The 23,645-nt window shown below is 36.7% G+C and overlaps 1 protein-coding gene and 2 pseudogenes across 9 annotated transcripts in view; 1 reads left to right on the top strand and 2 right to left on the bottom strand.

Annotated features, from left to right (window-relative positions):
* The window catches only part of Gbf1 (golgi brefeldin A resistant guanine nucleotide exchange factor 1), a 125,856-nt gene that overhangs the window by 33,021 nt on the left and 69,190 nt on the right, over nucleotides 1-23,645 (top strand). The gene's annotated exons all lie outside the window — the stretch shown is intronic.
* On the bottom strand, nucleotides 967-2,582 carry LOC143381499 (cyclic AMP-dependent transcription factor ATF-4 pseudogene; annotated as a pseudogene).
* LOC143381110 (ferritin heavy chain pseudogene) lies at nucleotides 6,603-7,472 on the bottom strand (annotated as a pseudogene).

Here is a 23,645-nt window from a genome sequence, read left to right on the forward strand (position 1 = left end):
CTGACAAGATGGAGATTTGGGCCTACTTTTTCTTCTAATAGGTTCAGTGTCTCTGGTTTAACCCAGGTCCTTGATCCACTTTGAGTTGAGTTTTGTGCATGGTGAGAGATACGGGTTTAATTTCATTTTGTTGCATATGGATTTCCAGTTTTCCTAGCACCGTTTGTTGAAGAGGCTATCTTTTCTCCCATGTATGTTTTTGGCACCTTTGTCTATTATAAGTTATCTGTAATTATGTGGGTCAGTATCTGTTTCCTTTTTCTGTATCATTGGTCCACAAGTATATTTTGGTGCCAACACCATGCTGTTTTTGTTATTATTGCTCTGTAGTATAGTTTAAGGTCTGGTATAGTGATGCTACTTGCTTCACTCTTCTTGCTATGTTATTATTAATTAAAGTTCATACTTGATTCCTGTTTTCTTGGCTTTAACCTAATGGCCTTTTTCTGTTACAGATCATATTATATTTAGTTGTCATGTCTTTTTAGGTTCTTCTTGGTTATGACAGTTTGCCTGTGTTTTTATCATTTAAGTTTCATAATATCTACAAAATAGATTACGTTTTTCTTTTTTAAAAAAATTTTTTTGTACTTGTAGATGGACAGAATGAATGCCTTTATTTGTTAATTTTTATGTGGTGCTGAGGATCGAACCCAGTGCCTCATACATGCTAGGCAAGCGCTCTGCCACTGAGCTACAGCCCCAGCCCCATATGTTTTTCTTTTATAGATAAAACTCAGGCACCAGGGAGGTTAATAGCATTTTCAGTAAAATTTTCTTTTCTTTTTTTTATTTTTTTTGGTGGTGCTGGGGATTGAACCCAGGGCCTTGTACATCTGAGGCAAGCACTCTATATCCCCAGCCCCAGTAAAATTTTCTATTACAATGTGATTATGACTTGGGAAAAAGTGATGAGGTAACTTATGTTGTTTTTTATGTGGATGAGCACATAATTAGCACTAACCTTCAGGTGAGCTATTTGCAGAAGAACAAGAGACATCAATATAGCTTCTTCCTGGACCCTTTTGCTACTTGGTGCAAATTAACGATATTATTTTAATCACAAATCTGGGGGGGAACCCTTTTTCTTGGTGATTCTTCTATGTCTAACAGGAGGTGATCATAGAAAATCCTAGGCTGGTTATCCAGAAGACCTGTTCTCTGGCAGCAGAGTTTAGACTGCCTTTGGTCCCTGTTGTTGAGCACGAGATTCAATAGGAAGGTTTGTCAAGAGCATAACATATATATTAATACAACCAGGTTGTTCTAGCATGTGTGGAAATAACTAGGTGGGAATAAGGAATGTGAAGTTTTCAGTTCCAGTGTCTAATTAGACAGGCTGAAGTTCTGGCTTGGGGTCAGGAGATTCACAGAATTGCAGTGCTGAGAGAAGAAAAATTAAAAATCCAGCAAGACCTGGCAAGTACTAGTACAGAGTGTCCCATGCAGAGGGATAAGTGAGGGGAAAGGGGAGGAATGGTATGTTACTAATGATCTTACTGTCAAATAATTATCTCAGTGCGGTAGAAACTGTGGAGGTACAAACAATCAGATTTTTTTTTTTTTGACTTTTACTACAAAATAATTTGTTATAACACAGCTTCAGCATGATACACCTAAGTACAAGCAAACAGCACTCCTTACTACCCCACTGAGGGACTCTTCCCCGCCCCCCCTTGCCTTGTGGACCTCTTCTATCAAATCTTTCAGATACTGGAAATCCTTGGCCAGAGACTCTGCCTTCTCTTTCAGAGCCTTGTTGTTGTTGTTGTTCCTCCTCCTCCTCCTCCTTCTCCTCCTCCTCCTCCTCCTCCTCCTCCTCCTCCTCCTCCTCCTTCTTCTTCTTCTTCTCCAATATTTTATTAGTTGTTGATGGACTTTTATTTTATTTATTTAATTATATGTGGTGCTGAGAATCGAACCCAGTGCCTCACACATGCTAGGCAAGCGCTCTACCACTGAGCCACAAACCTAGCCCCATGTTCTTTTTTAGTTCTTTACATTCACCAGTGAGAGCCTCCTGTTCTGCTCTCTTCTTCTGGCAGTACCTGGCGGCTGCTGTCTTATTTTGGTCCATTTTTTTCAATTTTTTATCCAGCTTCTCGCCTTTTATTTTTGGTACTACCCTCTTAACTTTAGGAGGGTCATAAGGTTTGGGGTGGTTAGAACCACAAGGGACACCTGGAGATGGCAGGCTGACATTAGGAGAGCCTCTGGAGATAGAAGGGCTATGCTGGGGAGAGCCCAGGTAGTACTCTGGGCTCATACAGATGCCACTGTCATTATCTGAGGAGGCATCTTCTTCCTTTACACCCTGAGGGATCATGATACCATAAGCAATAATCAGGCTTCCTCTCTCCCTCAGAGGTATCTATTTCACTGCCTAGCTCTACGGTAAAGGAATGATCTTTAGTGGACCCCTGAGGAAAGGGAAAGAGATTGCAAGAATGTGAAGGGACAACCTGGTCTGTTTAGGATCACTATTGGTGGGAGTGGGGGGTGCTCCTTAATAGTTTCCTGGACTGGGGGGGCGGGGCAAAGAGATCACATGTGTCATCTAAGGTGGCCAAAGCATAAACCATCAGGTCTTTTTTTTTTTTTTTTTTTTTTGTAGTTGTAGATGGAAAAGGTGCCTTTATTTTGTTTATTTTTATGTGGTACTAAGGACTGAACCTACTACCTCACACATACTAGGCAAGTGCTCCACCACTGAGCTACAGCCCAGCGCCTGCATCATCAGATCTTAAAGGAGGGAATAGCACATATTGCCTAGAGATGTAAAGATAGTACCTGGATCCTAATAGGGAAAGTGATCTTATTTAAGCTGATAGAAAGTAAGTATTTATTGATATCATTAACAATCACTTTTTATTAGAGCAGTTTATTTTTTAAGTTAATGAGAAAGGGGGTAGTTCTCATCTTATGCTTTTATTATATAGAATTGTGAGCAAAGAGGTAGGTTTGGGACTCTTTGATAGAGACTATTGCCCTCTTTGGTTAACTGAAGCTGGGAAAGACCTTACTTTTTCCCAAAAGGAAGCTGTGGAAATATTAATATCAAAAACAATAAGAATTTCAAGAAGCTTGTGTATTGTGTATTTTCATGGCATCATGGAGTGGGATGGGGATGGTAAAGAATTATAAACCACCAATTATAGGAGTCTTAAGGCACAGGTAACGGAGACCTTCTGCTGGAATATTATTGAAGAGTTCAAAAGTGACAACAGTTTTCTGTAGTATTAAACACCACAGGATGAACTTCAAATTCTGAAAATGTTTTTGCTTCAACAGTTTGAAAGAGAAAAAAATGTGAAAGACAAAGAGACAGTATAAAGAATGAGTATACATGGGGCTGAGGTTTAGCTGAGTTGATAGAGTACTTGCCTCATATGTACAAGGCCCTGGGTTCAATCCCCAGCACCACAAAAAACAAACAAACAAAAAAAGAATGAGTATTCAAAGTGCTTCTTTGAGAAAATCACGTCCATTGGTGAGATTTTAGCTGTCTTTGATAGAAGAAATGCACTGGAGAGAATCTCTTGTTCAGAATGCAAGACAAGAGACAATGAAGTACCTGTTTCTCCAGAGAACTCGGAATTGAGCTCTGATGGAGGAGTGGAAAATTCCTTACTGTGGTTTCATATCATGTGAAATTTTCATGAGGGTTCAGTAGATGTAAGAGTGTCCAAGCAGGAGTTTGTAGCTGACTGAAGAAGCTAAGTTTCAGTAAGTCTGTAGTCAGAATACAGACAGAAGGCCCACTGACATTCCTTGTGGCAACCAATTTATTAAGTAGAAGGCTACCCAGGTATATTTCACTTTTGCAAGAATCCAAAGTGACTGTGCCATAGACTATATTTAAACGCTACAGAGGAGGGCTGTGGTTGTGACTTAGTTGTAGAGTGCTTACCTAGCATGTGTGAGACACTGGGTTTAATCCTCAGCACCACATAAAAATAAACAAATAAAATAGAGTCATTAAAAAAAAAAAAAAAAGGCTGCAGAGGAAACACCATGGGCTTTAACTAGAACTTGCTCATGGTTTCCCAGAAGGGAAGCTTATATTCTATTAAAGTACTTTAGAAAAATAAAGTCAAGGGCTGGGATTGTGGCTCAGCGATAGAGCGCTCACCTAGCGCTCACCTAGGCGGGACCCGGGTTCAATCCTCAGCACCACATAAAAATAAAGGCATTGTGTTGTGTCCAGATATACCTAAAAATATAATAAATGTTAAAAAAAGAAAAATTAGAGATAAGAGAATTTTTAATTTTCAAAACTTTTTAAAAATTGAGGTGAAATTTATGTAACATAAGATTAACCATTTAAAAGTGAACAGCTTAGTAGCATTTAATACATTTACAAAGTTGTACAACCATTACTTCTGTCTGGTTCCAAAACATTTTCATTATCCCAAAAGGAAATCTTGTACCTATTTTTTTTTAAATTTATTTTTTTAGGTGTAGATGGATACAACACAATGCCTTTTATTTTTTTATATGGCGCTGAGGATCGAACCCAGGTCCTGCCTGTGCTAGGCGAGCGTTCCACCATTGAGCCACAATCCCAAATCTGTACCGATTTTTAATCCTGTACTGATTAAGCAAGTAGTCCTGGGTTTCTCCTGCACCTGATGGCTGGTAACAACAATCTGCATTTCTCTTTTTATTGATTTACCTGTTCTGGATATTTCATTTCATTGTAATCATGTAATAATGTGCTTTTTGTGTCTGACTTCTTTCACTTCACTCTTTGAGATTTAACCATGCTAAAGAATGAATAAATCTGTCATTCCTTTTATGACTGAATAATATTCCATTGTATGTGTTATCAGAATTTGTTTATCCATTCATCCACTGAAGGACATTTAGATCGCTTCCACCTTTTGGCTAGTAATGCATTTATCTGTATATATATCAGTTCTTCTGAATGTATACTTAGGAATGGAATTCCTGGGCCACATGGTAATTCTTTGTGTGTGTGTGTGTGTGTGTGTGTGGTGCTGGGGATTGAACCCATTGCCTTGTGCATGCAAGGCAAGCACTCTACCAGTTGAGCTATATCCCTAGCCCACCATATGGTAATTCTGTGTTTAACTTTTTGAGGAACTGTGAAATGGGCTTCCTTGGCAGCTGAACTACTTTTATATTTTCATAAACCAGTGCACAAGGGTTTCCATTTTTTCTACATCCTCATCAACACTTTTTTTTTGTTTTGCTTTTTTTTTTTTTTTAACAACAGAGGCCGTTTTTTAAAATGTTTTTTAGTTGTAAATGGATCTTTTATATGTGGTGCTGAGGTTTGAACCCAGGGCTTCACGCATGCCAGGCAAGCACTCTACCACTGAGCTACAACTCCAGCCCTTTTTTTTTTTTTTTTTGGTTTTAATATTTGTTTTTTTAGAAGTAGTTGGACACAATACCTTTATTTTATTTATTTATTTTTATGTGGTGCTGAGGATCAAACCCAGGGCCACGCATGTGCTGGATGAGCGCTGTACCACTGAGCCACAATCTCAGCCTCTTGCTTTTGTTTTTTAAAGCCCCCAAAGTTTTTGAGACTGATTAGGACTTTGATAATAGAGTTTTGTTTGTTTGTTTGTTTATTTTTGGTACATGAGATTTAACCTGGTGATACTTAATCACTGAGCTACATCCTCAGCCCTTTAAAAATTTTTTTTTTTTTTTTTTTAATTTTGAGACAGAGTCTCACTGAGTTGTGTAGGGCCTCACTAAATTTGTGAGACTGGCCTTGAATTTACAGTACTCCTGTCTCAGCCTCCTGGGCAGCTGAGATTACAGGCATGTACCTCTGTACCTGGCTTCTTTCTGGTTCTTATGCATTTCCTGGCATGCTTCTCTTGAAGTAACTGGATGGTTCTTCTGAGTTAAATAAGGTACTGAGGTTTTAACTTCTGTGCACAATAATGTCTTTCTTCCAAAAATTTCCTCAAACATAGTGACAATAGCTTATTCTGGGTGCCTAGACAGGATTGAAATATGACTTAATAACAATAACAAAAAAGTGTTAGTTACTTTGGATCTTGGGAGAAGATAGCATTTCTGTGTTCATCTGCCATCAGAATCCTGGACTAGGCAATGGGCTGGTATTGCTGACTATACAGGAGGCTCAGTTTGCTTACAGATTGCCAGTTTATTCACCTGTTTGTGGAATACCTTCAGAAGAGGGGATTGCTCTAATTCCTGATAAGTGATTAGTTCTTTTTAAGGTACTATATAAATTGATTTCAGTTGGTACTCCACTACTTACTTATTTACTTATCTGTTTTGTAGTGTCAGAGATTGAATCCAGGGCCTTATTCGTATGATATACATGGTCTACCACTGAGCTATAATCCCAGCCCACCCTTCTCTTTTTTAGTTCACCAATTTCTATTTGTTGTATCTATATGTTTGTGATTTGTCTAATAGTAGTCACTATGATTAATGTTTTGGTGTATCTTCTCTAAATTTATTTTTCTCTTATGAAAATTATTTTGTTTTTGTGGAAGGAGAAAGCTGAAGCAGGAATCTTAGGCATTGAAATTTCTTTTTTTTTTTTTTTTTTTTTTTTTTTGGGTACCAAATTTCTTTATTTGAAGGAATGGTACAAATTAAAGAACATAAGTGGATGTTTTGGTACAACTTATAGAAAAGGTTAAGGTAACCCCAATATGCATGCACTGCCTTGGTGACCAGGGAAGTCACTTGCACGGCTATGGGAAAGTCAGGCTGAGGTTTAGCTCTCGTTATCACTGTCTCCCAGGGTGTGCTTGTCAAAGAGATACTCTGCCATGCCGGATTCTGGGGCTCCCATCTTGCGCAAGTTGATTACATGGTCACCCAATTCTTTGATGGATTTCACCTACTCATTCAGGTAATGAGTCTCAATGAAGTCACACAAGTGGGGGTCATTTTTGTCAGTGGCCAGTTTGTGCAGTTCCAGAAGTGACTGGTTCACACTTTTCTCCAAGTGCAAAGCACATTCCATTGCATTGAGCCCACTCTCCCAGTCATCACCGTCTGGTTTCTTGATATCCTGAAGGAAGATTCGGCCACCTCGTTGGTTCTGCAGCTTCATCAATTTCTCAGCATGTTCCCTCTCCTCATGAGATCGGTGAAGAAAATATTTGGCAAAGTTCTTCAAAGCCACATCATCACGGTCAAAGTAGTAAGACATGGACAGGTAGACATAGGAGGCGTAGAGCTCCAGGTTGATCTGGCGGTTGATGGCGGCCTCCGAGTCCTGGTGGTAGTTCTGGCGCACCTGCGAGGGGGACGTGGTAGCCATGGCGGGCGGCTGAGGAGAGGCGCGGCGCTGGAGCGGCGGCGGAGGCCTGGGGCGGTCCGAGGGCGCTGTGAAGAGGTGGCGAAGGGCTGCTGGCTCTGAGCGGCGGCCGGGGTGGGGGTCGAGCGCCGGGTTCCGTCCAAGCACTGTTGAAGCAGGAAACCGCGGCGACTCTCGGCGAAGAACGTCTGGCCTGAAATTTCTAGTTCTCTCAGTTTTCTCTAGAAATCTAGCTTTCCATTTTTCTTTATATATATATATATATATATATATATATATATATATATATAAAATTAGTTCTCAATGGACCTGTATTTTATTTTATTCATTTGTGGTGCTGAGAATCAAACCTAGTGCCTTGCTCATGCCAGGCAAGTGCTCTACCATTGATCTATGACCCCAGCCCCTCCATTTTTCTTCTTGACACTGTTTTTGTGGTCATTTATATGTTGAGCTATTCTTCTAACTTTTAGAAAAATTATTTTTTGCTATTTAATGTGTTTGCTCTATTTTTTCCTTGAAATATTATAAATCAGAATACATTTCTGTGTTATTGCTACCATTGATTACCTTTTTAAAAATTAAGTTTAAACAAGTTTCAAAATAAACAAAAATAATCTTACTGTACCCCTCCACCCACCAATACATACTGGTGTTGGGTTTGCAAATGCGTCCTAACCTTTTGATCAAACGGAGTCATACTTTGAATAAGGCTTTATTGTCAGGTGTGATGAATGACAGGTATGTCTGGATTTGGTCTTGAGAGATTTGGGGATGTAAAAGCATGAGTTTTTTTTTTTTTTTTTTTCCCTCTTCCCATAATATACCATGGTCTATAATAGGTTGAGTTGTAGCATTCATTAAACCACTCCTCACATTCCCTGTTTTCAAAGCTTATCGGGATGACTTTGATTTAGTTATTTGGAACCAAAAAGGCAGTTTGTGAAGGAAGGTCTAGAGTTATGTAGCAGTAATATATCAGAGATCAGACTTAGGTCCCAATGGGATTATTCCCCAGGATTTATTTGCCTGGAAGTACACATAGGAGCCAACTGGTATGTATAGAAAGCTTTGCTGGAATGCAAATTGGACACATTTTGTCGGGACCTGTAGGGGATTTTCACTGCTTCATAATTTTTCAAAGGTTTGTTATACATCAGACAGTCACTGCCTCTTCTTTAAATCTTTAAATCCCCCCTCTTTTTCCTGTTGTAAAGGTCAGATTTTTTTTGACAACTGTGTGCAGGAACAAGATTTGCTAAATCCCTTCATTTTTATTCATACAAATATCGGAATTCAGTGAGCATCAGTTATCCCAGCATTTAGAGGTAAGGAAAACTCAGGGAGAATCTTGTGAATCTCAGCTTAGTGCCAGGCATATATCTCCAGGGATAAATTTGCTGCTTCAACTTTAACCCTTGATTGCTCTGAGATAACACCCTCACAGTGGCTTCCTTGAATAGGAAACCTACCTTTAACCCCACATTTAGGCTGCAGGATAGGTGATAAATCTATTGAAAGGGGACTGTGCTGGACTTTTCTGATGGGGCCATTTTAACTGTAACAGTCCTTAGATTAATGTTGGAAGAGATGGACATTTTATTCCCTCCAGTGAAGGCTCTTCTTTAGCTTTTAGTGCTGTCTTAAGCAATAGACCACTTATAATTTTTTTTAGTATATATTTTTTTAGTTGTTGATGGACCTTTATTTTTATGTGGTGCTAAGAATCGAACCCAGTGCCTCACGCATAGGCAAGTGTGCTACTGCTGCGCCACAACCCCAGCTCTACCACTTATAATTTGATGATAATTTTCTTATCCAGCAGATGAAATCATGATATTATCTTATAGTTTCCCCAACAAACTTCCTTAGTCTGATATTATGTTTTCATGGTATCTATTTCTGTATAACAAATTATCACAAGACATGGGAGCCTAAAATTTTTTTTTTTTTATGTTTCAGTTTCTGATGGTCATGAATCTGGGTGCTGATTAGCTAGTGTCTTTTTTGGCTTAGTGTTTCTCAAGGTATCAACTAGGGATTTAGTTATTTGAATGTTTGACTGACCTGGAGGATCCATTTCCAAGCTCATTCACATGGCTATTGGTTAGAAGCCTCAGTCCTTATAACATGGGCCTCTCAGTAGAGCTTCTGACAACATGAAAGCTGGTGTTCTCTGAGGCAAATGATCAGAGAGAGAGAGAGAGAGAGAGCAGAAGCCAAACTTTTTCTTTTATCTTTTGTGGTACTGAGTATCAAATACCAGTACCTCACACATGCTAAGCACACACTGTACACTGAGCTTTAACTCCAGCCCCGAAGCTATACTTTCTTGTCCAACCCAGCCTCAGAAGTAACATACCACCCCTTTTGCCATACAGTTTTGGTTAGAAAACCAACCCTGATACATATGCAAGGTGATTACACAAAGTCATTGGAAGTCCTCTTGGAGGCTGGCCTTGCAGGAAGTTAAATGGAAAATTTCAGATGTTCACTGAGATAATAAAAGTTTTGGGGGTGGGTCCTAGGGATTGAACCCAGGGGCACTGTGCCTCTGAGCCACATCCATAGTCCTTTTTATTTTTTATTGAGACAGGATATTGCTAAGTTGCTTAGGACCTTGCTAGGTTGCTAAGGCTGGCCTTTAACTTGCGATCCTCCTACCTTAGTCTCTTGAATTGCTATAATTTCAGGTGAATGCCACTGTTCATGGCCATTTTTTTTTTTTAATCTAAAAATTCATGCCTGAGAAAATCCACTGGGTGTTTTTGTTTGTATTTTGGCTTAGAATCAGAGAGGATCCAAAATTGTGTCTAACTCTATAGAATAAAGGTAACATACTATAACTATAAATAAAATAACATCCGGGTGTGATAACACACTCTTATAATCCCAGCTACTTGGGAGACTGATGAAGGATTGTAAGTTTGACGCCAGCATCAGCAACTTAGTGAGACCCTGTCTCAAAGTAAAATTTAAAAAGGCATGGGGATGAAGCTCAATGCCAGAGGATTTGCCTCACATATGCAAAGCCCTGGGTTCAATCCTCAGTACTAAAAAAAAAAAAAAAAAAAAAGAGTTTAAAAAAAGTAAGTCAGTCAGTCAATAAAAGTAACAGCAGGCAAACAAGGACAAAAACATTTGTACCATAAAAATCACTATTTACTTCCTCTAATCCTTATCATTGTATAGACATAAATTTAATAGTTTAATCAATATGCCATATTATCGAGGCATGTTGGTGCCCACCTATAATCCCAATGACTCAGGAGGCTGAGACTAGAGGATCATGAGTTCAAAGCCAGCCTCAGCAATTTAGTGAGGCTCTAAGCAACTCAGTGAGACCCTGTCTCTAAATAAAATCCAAAAAGGGCTGGGGATGTTGTTCTATGGTTGAGCACCCCTAGGTTCAATCCCTGGTTATCCCTCCCCAAAAAGCCATATTATTATTATTATTATTATTATTATTATTTTTAATATTTATTTTTCAGTATTCTGCAGACATAACATCTTTGTAGGGTGCTGAGGATCGAACCCCAGCCACACGCATGCCAGGCGAGCACGCTACTGCTTGAGCCACATCCCCAGCCCATTATTTTTATCATTTAACATAATTTCACACAAAATTTACCATGCATATACTGATATATTTATCATCTTTAATGATAATATAAAAATATATTGAATTAGAATGCCATATGTTGGCTATTCTTTAATTTTTAATTTGTTCTGTAACATTGTTTTTATTTTTAATTTTTTAAATGAATAATTGTACCATTAGTAGGGTGACTACATCTTATAGCTGTGCTACATCCTGAATTGAATTTTATAACATATTTATCTTTGCTAATTTAATAGACAACATGATGCCTTTATAATTTGTTTTGCTTTAATTACTAGCATTTTCTCAAGTGTTTTACTATTGGGGCTTTTCATTATCTGTTCTCTTTTGCTACATATTTGACAGAAACTGAATAGTATTCTCTCAGGTTTGTATCAAATCCTTTTATATTTAGATAATTCTTTTTGTCTTTTCATATTTGTTGCCAGTATCTTTTTTAATCTTTTTCATATTATTTTGGGCTAGTTTTATCTTAGGTATCTTTGATCCTTACAGAAAGTTGCTTATGCATCAACTAGTTCATTGGTGCTTGAAGTATAGAAATGAGAGTTCCTGAATGAGCCTTTGGCTCAAGAGTATGCTTGGGAGCAGCAGTGTTTGTGGAGAGTAGGAATCTAAGATGTAAGGAGGGGAGATGAGGACAAGAGTGACACCATATCTATAAATACCCTAAGATCTAGCTTTGTACTTTGAAATAGGAATTAGATCACTTTTATTGTCTTCTCCAAGTTGTTTTCTAGTTGACCATGGAGAAGGGCCATTAGGACTTCAAGAGAAAATGTTACTCTTTCAGCCCTCAGGAAAGTGAAAAGAGCTGATACTTATCAGTTCAGCCTCTTGTTGGGTGTAAGAACGTGTTTTAACCAGGGGGGGAAAACTAATTAGAAATAATTTCTTTCTTTTCTTTTTTTTTTAAATATAAATATCCCATTTTTAAATATATTTATTTTTATGTGGTGCTGAGGATCGAACCCAGGGCCTCACAAATTTGAGGCAAGCATTCTACCACTGAGCTACAGGCCCAGCCCTAGAAATAATTTCTTAGATTCCTAAATAAGAAAGTAGAATTCTAAACAATGAAAAGTCTTGTCTTTATTCCTTCACCATGGTACCATTGCTGTGAATGGATTGATCAGATGAAAGAAGAGGTGGTGACTTAGTAATTGTCATTCTCACCATTGACAAAGATCCTGTTTTACCTCTATTATAGGCTACCATGGTCATTATCATTGGACTCTATGCAGAGTTATATACCCATCATCCTAGAATTTTTTCTAAGCTCTAGTTCCTAATATTTTCTTCTTTGGGCTTTCTCATTTCTTCTCTAAAATAAGAAAATTGGACTAAATTAGCTCTAAAGTCCCTGAAGTCCTAAGATTGTTTGGGTATGTTGTCCTCTCACACAAGTTTGGAAATATTTTCAGTGGGCATTTGTTCCATATGAATTGTCATTACAATTTACTTGTAATGAAAATTCAATGTTGGAATATTACAGAATACAATTTAAAGAAGAGAATATACACAATATTTGCTTCTGTGCCTTTTAAGATAGTCTACTTTACAATTCCCTTTGTCTTTTTGTTGTTCATTTAAGCCAGTTTTCAAATAAACTCTGCTATAAATTTATCATATAGTCTTATAATGGTCATTTACTTTCAAGTGAATAATTCCAAGGTTTTTGGATCTCTTAAAAATTTCAATAATTCTTAAAATTGATTAATTTTGCACAAATGTCAAGTGAACCTCATCTATTTTGGTCTGACCTTTTTTTCATTAAAATAGCTGGGGATGTGGCTCAAGCGGTAGCGCGCTCACCTGGCATGTGTGTGGCCTGGGTTTGATCCTCAGCACCACATACAAACAAAGATGTTGTGTCCACCGATAACTAAAAAAATAAATATCAAAATTCTCTGTCTCTCTCTCTCTCTCTAAAAAAAAAAAAAAAAAAAAAAAACTTACAGTCAGGCACGTTGGTCTGTGATCCCAGAAACTCAGGAAACTGAGACAGGAGGATTACAAATTCAAGGGTAGCCTCAGTAACTTGGCAAGGCCCTGTCTCAAAATAAAAAGAGCTGGGAAATGTCACTCAGTGGTGGGTCCCTCAGTTTAATCCTTAGTGCCAAAAAACAAAATAAAACAACAACAACAGAAAAAACTCTTACATTTTTGCATTAATATATATCAGTTAAGGGCTGGGTTTGTGGCTCAGCGGTAGAGTGCTTACCTCTCACGTGTGAAACCCTGGGTTCGATCCTCAGCACCACATAAAAATAAATAAACAAAATAAAGATATTGTGCCCATGTATAACTAAAATATATATAATATATCAGTTAAGCCTCAAAACAATCTTGTGAGATAAGCTTAAGAATGTGGAATAGCAGTCCCCAACACCTACCCTTTCTGTCATCTGGTCCTAGGGGCAATACCTTTCATTTCCTTTAGTAGATTCTTTTGGAATTTATTTCGCTATTTCTAGTTAACAACCTTGTATTTCTACTTCTTTTTCTTCTTCTTCTTTTTTTTTTTTTTCTTACCTTAAACACAATCTAGTTGAGTTTTTTTTGTTTCTCTGTTAATGTTTACAAGAATCAAATTATCTTAGGACTGGAAGAGACTTCAGGTTAGCCCTGAGTTGCTAATTATTGAGGTTGGGTTTGGGTACTTGGGAGTTTGTTAGTCTATTTACTTTTATATAATTTTGAAAATCTTCATAACAATTGTTTTAAAAAATAATTATATCTGGGCATGGTGGTATACACCTGTAAAACTAACAGTTTGGGAGGATGAGGCAGGGGGATTGTAAGTTCAAGGTCATTCTCAGCAACTTGGGAGATCCTCATTCAACATAAAAAATAAAAAGGGCTGGGGATTCCTCAGTGCCCCTAGGTTAATTTCTCCGTACCCTAATCAATCAATCAAAGAATTGTATGGTTCAAAACCTGGTCTCCTTGGAGATGAGTGTTAAAATAAGGTTTTGTGTCCATCTACAACTAAAAAAAATTAAATAATTTTTTAAAAAAAACCACAAAATTACTAAAAATATTGTATAAAATTACCTTTAGGCTATATACAAGGTATATATGAAACATAAATCAATTTTGTATTTAGATTTGGGTTGCATTCTTAATGTATGTCAGCATGCATGTGCAAATATTCCAAAATCTGAAAAAAAATCTAAAATACTTCTGATTCTAAGGGATATGCATCCTTTAGTGATTCATTTAAAAATATATGTTTCAGTTATAAAGCACATCTATGGACCATCACAAACTTTTAGGCTGACCTTTCATTTGTAATTAATGAGTCTGTTCTAGCCAGCTTGTCTTACAAAAGAAAGTAAAACCAGGTCATGATTTCGTCAAAGTCACATAGCTTATTAGTTGAAAATACTAGAATTTAGGTCTCCTGTTTTCCTATTCATTGCTGTTGCTTATGAGAAAATGGCCCAACCAACTTAAATGAGGAAAAGGGGTATATTTTTGCTTGGCAGTTTTCTTCTGTTTTCTAACTTTAGCTATTTGTTTTTTAGAATGTTGGCTAGAGATTTGGCTTCTCCCTTTCTGTAAGATGATAGGGATAAGTGGTTCAGCCTTAAAGTCTGGTAGAAATCCAGGCCTATGGATGGTTATATTTCTTTGGATGGGAAAGAATTGTAGAGCTTAGACAAGTTATAAGCATAAAGCTTAAGCTGACGAAGGACTGGAAAAATGAACCCCTTGGTTCTGTTTGGTCCCCAAGTGATAGTTCATTGCCACTATTTTTTTTTTGTAGCAAAAATAATTTTTATTATATGGTAATTCATTATAATAGGATACATGATCAATAGATAGACAAAGATAGATAGGAAGGTAGATAAATAGACTTTGCATCTATACTTATGAAATTCATTTTGTATGTTAAGTTGCAAAATAAGCACACAAACCAATATACACATATATTAGAGGTACAAGGAAGAAAATGAAAACTTATTTTCTTTTTCCCATTTAGAATATAGCACAACTTACTTTCCCACAAATATGTTAAACAGTCTTTGACCCTCATTTTATCTGCATTTAATAAATTATCTGAAGTTTTAAATACAAAAAAAATTCTTCTCAATCACAAGTTTTTTTTTTTTTTAAAGAGAGAGTGAGAGAGGAGAGAGAGAGAGAATTTTTTTTTTAATTTCTTTTTTTTTTTTTTTTTTTTTTTTTTTTAGTTATTGGCGGACACAACATCTTTGTTTGTCGGTGGTGCTGAGAATCGAACCCGGGCCGCACGCATGCCAGGCGAGCGCGCTACCACTTGAGCCACATCCCCAGCCCCTCAATCACAAGTTTTATGATAGAAATAGTATGATATAAATATCATGCTCAAGATTATTTAGTTTATCATGTAACATTTGGAATTTTTTAATCATTACCACTATTTTGTGTGTGAACTTCAACATTTATTTTAAAGTTTGAACTCTTTTTATCCAATTCTAGATACTAACTGAGCAGTATAGATGTACAGACTTGCCAACTGTGAAGAATGGTTGCTAAGTAGTTGCAGTAGAGCCTTGGTAAGATGCTTTGTTCCACAGCCATTACTAGGTTTTGTTCCCAGGTCAAATCAAGAAGTAAAAATTTGGGCAGTCTAATTTTATGTATGTTTTATTTGCATGCTAAATTTAAAAGCCTAATAAACCAGAGCTGGATTTCAAAGAGTTATTTCTGTACTGGCAAAGATTCACACAGTAAGCATCAGTTGAAGGGAGAAGATTTATAGAAAACACCAGAAGAAAGTAGAATGACTTTACAGATAGATTTGAATAGTCTTTACCATTCCAACTTATTCTCTTCTTCGTTACCTTCCTTCCCTACTCCTAGTTATTCATGTATTTTTACCACTCGAGCAAACAGGAGAAAAAAAATGATCTTACTAAATTCCTTTGAGCAAAGACCTTGAGTTCTTTTGAACTTTTATAACCTTTTGAAGTATACCCTGTTTTCTTATAGAACCCCAAAATTTCATAAACCATCAAGTAGCACAGAGGTAAGTTCTATTAGGTATGTTTTTCCCTCTCAGAAATCAAAATTATTAAAACATTTGATTTAATTATCAAATATTACTAACATTTATTTTAATAATCTTTAAAAAAATATTTAGTTTTTAGTTGTAGTTGGATACAATACCTGTACTTTATTTATTTATTTTTATGTGGTGCTGAGGATTGAACCCAGGGCCTCACACGTGCCAGGCAAGTGCTCCACCGCTAAGCCACATAACCCCAACACTTAATAATCTTGAAATTGAGACAGGTTCCTGGAATGAACAAATTGACACCAGTAGTTTAAAAATATACTTTTGTCAGGTGTGGTGGTACACACCTATAATCCCAGCAATTTGGGAGGTTGAGGCAGGAGGATTGCTGAGGCTAGCCACAGCAATTTAATGAGGCCCTATCTCAAGGTGGCTCAGTAGTTAGTGCCCCTGGGTTCAATTTCCAGAAACCCCCTGACAAAAAAATTTATTTTTTAAGTTGACTAGTAGTAAAGGTTTTGCCTTTATTTGTGCTAAGGAAATGTTTTAGACTAGAAAATGGGTGGGTTTCACACCTGAATCATGATTTTTTTATTTTTTGGTATCAGGGATTGACTCTAAAGGTGCTTAATCACTGAGCTGCAGCTCTTTTTTAATTTTTAATTTTTTATTTTGAGATAGGGTTTTGCTGAGTTGCTGAGACTGGCTCAGCCTCTGAACTGCTGGGGTTACAGGCATGCACCACCATTCACTTTGATTTCTTTTTTCTTTCTTTCTTTTTAATTAAATAGAGGGGCTGGAGTTGTGGCTCAGTGATAGAGTGCTGGGTTTGATCCCTGGCACCACATAAAAATAAATAAAATAAAGGTATTGTATCCATCTACAAATAAAAAAAAATATTTAAAAAATTAAATAGAAAGTTAAAGCTATTGACTAAAAGTAATTGTGAGTTTATTTTATTTATGGATCTGGCAGTTTAGCATCATATTTTATACAGCATTGATTCTAATTTTAGGACAGTGTATGTCTTTTAGCTAAAATATACACTCCTTGTAGGAAGGAACTTTGCCTTCTAACATCTTTTAGAGCTTCCTAAATACTGATTTGTATATTCTATAGATATTTGTTTGGCAAGAGTTTTGGTTCTATTGAGTTTTAGTAGTAATAATATTGTGTGTTAGGAACTTCATGTATATCATCTCATTTTATCCTTCCAAGAACATTTCAAGATAATATACCAACATTTTATAGAAGAAGAAACAGAGGTTCCACTGAAGAACTTGTGTAAGGTAACATTCTTAATAAGTGGCAGACTGGGATTATAAATGCAGGCTCATTTCACTGATTACAGCTCCTGCTCTTACTCCGTATCATACTTCCTTTCAGAGTTTGAAATCATTGCTAGAAATCTTGACAAATATTTCTTAGCCTTATTCTTGGTAAATAAACAACTCATTTGTACTGTTGTTCTAGAAGATTCCTTAATGTTTCAATCAGAATCATAGATTGCTGTTCCTCTCTTCTGAAGTCTAGGCTAATATGGTATTGTGGTTAAAAGTATAGGTTCTAGAGCCATGAAGAGCCGGATTTTAAATATTGGCCTCATATAGATAACCTCAAGCGGGTTATTTAACATTTCTGAGCCTTGGGTACCTTATTTATAAAACAGAAACAGTGAGGGATACTACTTATCAATAAGAAGGAATGAATTATTGATGCATCTACCAGCTTGAATGGATTTCAAAGCCATTATACCAAGTGAATGATTTCAGTCATATGACATTCTGGAAAAGACAAAATTATATAGACAAGGAACAGAGCATAATTGCCATGGGTTAGAGGTGGGGAAAGGACATGAATACCATGGGGGCAGGATGAGGTGATTTTTGAGGTGATGTGACTGTTATATATCTTTATTTTGGTGATGGTTATAGGATGCTACATGTGTTAAGTCTCAGAAAATCCACTCCATCCTCCCCCAAATCAATTTGCTGTATGTTAAGTTTAAAAATAAATGTAAAAGGTCAGGGGCAGTAATAAAACCTTTAAGGTCATAAGGTCATTCTCAATTGTGAAAATTAAAAATAAGATAATGCAAGTAGAGTGTTAATCACAATCCCTGTCTAGTATATGTAGTACATAATGACTAAATGATTATTGTTTTTATTGTTCTTTTTTAACATTATTAATGATATGGCATTTAATATAGTGACATTCATGGAAAGGAAAATGGAATAAACTTTCACACTATCAGATGGGTACAGTCAGTAAATAATTGTGAAAAATGAGTAATCATGAGTCAGAAGGAGTGTGTTTCACATGATTTGGCAAGAGCCTTGAGGTCTTCTGGAAGGTAGGGGAAGATTAGGTTTAGTATTTCTGAAGTATCTTGCAGCTGGCTTCTTGTCTGGCTGGATATACAATTCTCTTGATAGTATTCTTCAACAAAATAGCTTTGGTCTTGGAAGCTGCAGCTTCTTTCACTGGCTTCAGATTTGATCTTCAAATTTGGATTGAACAAACTGATCAAAAAAGGAGCTGGAAGTAGTTCTAATACTTGGAAGATGGTAGCTAGTCTGTATAACAGATGTAGCTTCCAGAACCATTTCTTCCTGCCAGCCACAGTCTCTGGATTAGATAGTGACAGCAGTAGGGCAGGTATTATTAAAGAGCTTAAAAAAAAAAAAAAAGTTAAGGTTGCATTGGCATTGTAGTTGTACTCACAATGAAAAAGAGACTCTATAGCAAAACCTTGGCATTTCTGTCAAGTCAGATGGTTGTCTTGTTTAGGATCTCAAAACAAGTTGAGTTAATGGTAAAAAAAAAAAAAAGATTCTGACCTTACAATGCTTGCTATTGCTAGTTGTCACCAGCCTATGAATTACTTTCATTTTGGCTAATAAGCGGGGGAGAAAAGGAGTGCTTAGAGTTCCTAGTAATGGCCACCAGTGGTTTAGGAATGACTTTAGATTTTCCTAATTTCTTTTCAGCAATGACACTAAATTTCAAGCAAATCTCATTCAGTTTGTTTCTTTCATAGCTTGTCTTAGCATAAGGAATTGATACATTGATAGCTATGAGAAGCTTCACAATGCCAAAGACACTAACCTGTTGTTTGACTTTGGCTTTGGTTTTTAGTTCCCTGTTATGTAGGCCAAGAGTAAATAGTTAGAACACTGGTTTAAAATATAAAAGGATCAGTATTTTTTTTTAAGAGAGAGAGAGAGAGAATTTTTTAATATTTATTTTTATTTTTTGGTGGACACAACATCTTTGTTTGTATGTGGTGCTGAGGATCGAACCCGGGCCGCATGCATGCCAGGTGAGCGTGCTACCGCTTGACCCACATCCCCAGCCCAGGATCAGTATTTTTAACAGTCATAACACTTGGTTGTACCAATCTGAATATACTGAAAAATACTGAGTTGTACACTTCAAAGGGGTAAATTTTTTGGTATGTGAATCATATCTCAGTAAAGTTGTTAACAAAAAAATGCCAGCCAGGTGCCATGGCACATGCCTGTGAATCCTGGCAGCTGGGGAGGTTGAGGCAGGAGGATCGAGAGCCAGCCTCAGCAAAACCTAGGTGCTAAGTAACTCAGTGAGATCCTGACTCTAAATAAAATACAAAATAGGGCTGGGGAGTGGCTCAGTGGTCCAGTGCCCCTGAGTTCAATCCCTAGTACCCATTGTCCCCCAAAAAGCCATACTAAAAATAATAAATATATACTGATCTGTGACCTTCTAATGGAGGAAGTTGGACTAAGTACTTTTAAAATGGGGTTATTAACAATTAGAGTTTGAGATCATTCCAAAAATTATGGATTATGGAATATTTAATATTTCTGAAGAGTTCTTAGAATTTATTTACTAAGCAAGTAACTACTCATGTAGTTGTGAAATAGACATTGGTAATTTTAGAAGAGAGGAGGTTAAGCAGCATCACTTTAAAAGTGAATTTCAACTGGGTGATTTCCCTGGAGAGGCAACCTGGCAATATTTGGAGACATTTTTGATTGTCATAAGTCAGAGAAAGAGACATAATGCTGATATATCTAGTAGGTGGAGATCAGGAGGGAAGTTGCTAAATATCTTGCAATGCACAGCACAGCTCACACAGCAAAGAATTCTGACTCAATCATTAGTGCCAAGGTTGAAAAACCCTGGTATAAAATTTGCACCTGTTTTCTTTTAAGAGTTTTATAATGTTAGCGTTTACTTTTGTTGTTGTCGTCTCATTAAACATTTTAATATACAGAATAAGTACTCTTTCAGTACTTAACCTTCTCAAAAATTTCCTTAGTTTTTCTTACCTAAATGTTTTGGACACCTTCTTTTATATAATTCTTAAGTAAACCTTTGAGGTAGGGCTGGGATTTTTTTCATATTTTATAGATGCTAAAACTAAGGCTTAGAGAAGTTTATTTGCTATGATTATACTAGAACTGGGATTTGAATCTAGATCTTTTTTTTTGTAATTGTAGATAGACAGCATGCCTTTAATTTATTTTAGTTTTTGGTATGCGCTGCCAAGGATCAAACCCAGTGCCTCACATATGATAGGCAAGTGCTCTGCTACTGAGCCCCAGCCCTAGCCCCAGCCCCTGAATCTAAATATTGAGGAGGGTCACTATGTATAGTTCAAAGACGCCTAACAAGACATATCATGGTGAGGTATGTTTCCTTGGCTGAGTTAATGTCTCCCTTTTTTTTGGAGGGGGAGTACTAGGGATCAAACTCAGGGGCACTCTACCACTGAGCCACATCCCCAGCCCTATTTTGTATTTTATTTAGAGACAGGGTCTCACTGAGTTGCTTATCGCCTTGCTTTTCCTGAGGCTGGCTTTGAACTTGAGATTCTCCTTCCTCAGCCTTCCACACCACAGGGATTACAGGCTTGTGCCACCTCACCCAGCAGTTAGCTTCTCTTTACCCCGATTTCAGTATGTTATATATGTATGTGCTCGCACATATATTCACACACAAATGGGATGAGAAATGACCTGTATGAGACCTGTATTTTTCCTTACAACTCTTAAATTTCATTATTCACCTTAATTCAGATAGAAGTGGGAAATCATTAAAGGTTTCTGAACATGGAAATTTTTGACACAGAACTGCTGCTGTTCCACTGCTGGTGGATGCTTTCATTGATTAACTGCTGCTTCTGCCCTTGTGTAATTGGTCTGGGAGGTACTATTCATTTAGAGCTCCTAATGTGGCCAAAGCTGTAAGCTCCTAAGTTGGCCTTCATTGTAGTTATTAGTTTAAATTGTCAAGAACATGGAAACTATCATGTGTCTATTCTTGAATTAGATCTGAAACTGGTCTTATTTCCTCATGTTGTAACATGTCACTGACCTGCAAGCTAGGCCATGTGTCCAGAGTGTGGGTAGCAGGTAAGTGCTGACATTTTGATGGCCACATCATATTTCAGGGATCTATGAAAAGGTCTATAATGACCATGGAAAACCAGTCAAGAATCTCCTTGCCATGGTCAAATGGGAGAAGTTACTAAATTTAGCTGACATTAAGCTGTAAATTATTTGAAAGGTGGAAAAAGATTCTGTTCAGAGGCTATCTAGAATTTCCATTTACTTATCAGGCCTACTCACTATTGGGAATTTTTGTCAAAGGGAAAGTAGTTCTCTCTTCTTTCCCCACACTTTAGTTTCTGTTACATTGGGAAGATGATTTTCACCTTTTATTGGGGCCTGGACTACAGTGTTTCTTGCTAGTCTTAGATGCCAAGGGCCTCAAGATGATAGAATCAGAAGTTGGAATTACTGTTTATAAGTCAGAATACAAGCTTAATTTTGTTTTGAACCCAAAGAATGATAGAGATTTATATAAAATGTAGCAAACTTTTTTTTTTTTTTTTGGTGCTAGGGATCTAATCTAATCCAAGGTCTCACACATTCCAGATGAATGCTCTACCATTGAAATATATCCCTAGCCATTCCCACTCCCCCTTTTTTAAAAATTTTTTTTAGTTGTAGATGAACACAATACCTTTATTTTATTTGTTTTATTTTTATGTGGTGCCAGGGATCAAACCCAGTACCTCACACATGATAGGCAAGTGCTCTACCACTGAGCCACAACCTCAGCCCCATTCCTCCCTTTTTTTAATGTGTTGTTCTGGAGATTGGACCCAGGGCCTTGTGCATGATAGGCAAGTGCTGTACCAATGAGCTATGCCCACAGCTAGTAAACTTTTGATTTTTTTTTTTTTTGAGAAAAAGGAAAGAAAAAATTTTACTGATTTGTTGGCATAGGAGAAATGTAGGGACTACTGTCCCAGAGGCTGTGATTCTCTCTACTAGGGGGAAGAGTGGACTTTTAAAAGAAATACAAGGAGGGAGAAAAGGAGGCAAAGAGGAATACTGGGAAATGAGATTGGCCAAATTATGTTTGTGTGCATGAATGAATATGTTACAGCAAATCCTAGCATTATGTACAGTGCATCATTGTAATAGCGCATCATTAAAATAAAAAAATCTAAATTCTTTCTTGAATAAAAAGGAATATAGGAACTGAGATTCCAGTATTATCAGTATAAACATTTTATTTTTGCCAAGTTTGGGGATTTGAGAGTATCAATAGAACAATTTACCTCAAAAATAAGAACTTGTATAAATCAATAAGAAAAAAGTAGATTTCTCTAAAGAAAAATGGGTAAAACACTCAAACAGCTACCTCACAATACTGGATATCTGAAAAATCAGTAAATATATGAAAAGGTATTGAACTTTATTTCATTCAAAATCACAATGGAATACTGCTATACATGGGGCAGACTGGCCAAAACCAAAAGGACAACCAATACCAAATTATAGAAGGATGTGAAGCAACTGAAACTCTCATGCCCTGAGGGTGAGTTTATAAATTGGAAAACTGGCTGCTTCTGAAAAAGAGGTGATATGCCTATACCCTGTGAGCAAGCAATTCTGTTCCTAGGGATATGCCTAATATGAATTCATACATAGGAGTTCACCAATATATGTATGAGAATACTTATAATAGTGCTATTCATAGAAGTTAAAGAAAAGGGGGGGGGAACTACTCTAATGACATCAGAATAAGGTGAATAAATAAAATGTATATATTCTCACAATGGAATACCATACAACAATGAGAATTAGTGAACTACAACATCTTGCAACATAGATGAATTTTTCCAATGAAATATTGTATGAAAGAAGCCAAATATAAAGAAGAAATCTATTGTTATACCATTTATATTAAGTTTAGTCAAAACAAAGCAAATCAATGTTATTAGAAGCCAGAATAATGGTTCTTTGGAGGCATTGCAGTTGGAAGAAGTCACTATTGGGACTTCTTGGTTCTGGTAATACTCTTTGTTTTAATTTAGGTGTTGGTTACATGAGTAATTAAGTTTGTGAAATTGCATCAAGTTATAGTTAAGAAGTTATGTATTTCAACTTAGATTCCTAAAAAAGAGGAGGGAGGGCTTAAATTTGCAGATGCTGAGCAGTCATCTTGACTTATTCCTATAATTAGACTTGTGTCTAAGAATAGTTATTAATTATGATTTTATATTAGGCCTTCAGAATCACTCACTAATTTTTGGACAGTACTGGAAATCAAACCCAGGGTCTCAAATGTGCTCAGCAAGTGCTCTACTACTGAGGTATATCCCTAGCCCTTTTTTCAGATTTGATTTTATTTTTAAAAATATTTTTTTTATCATTGATGGACCTTTATTTTAT

This window comes from Callospermophilus lateralis, chromosome 15 (genome assembly GCF_048772815.1).
Source record: "Callospermophilus lateralis isolate mCalLat2 chromosome 15, mCalLat2.hap1, whole genome shotgun sequence".
Classification (NCBI taxonomy): Eukaryota; Metazoa; Chordata; class Mammalia; order Rodentia; family Sciuridae; genus Callospermophilus; species Callospermophilus lateralis.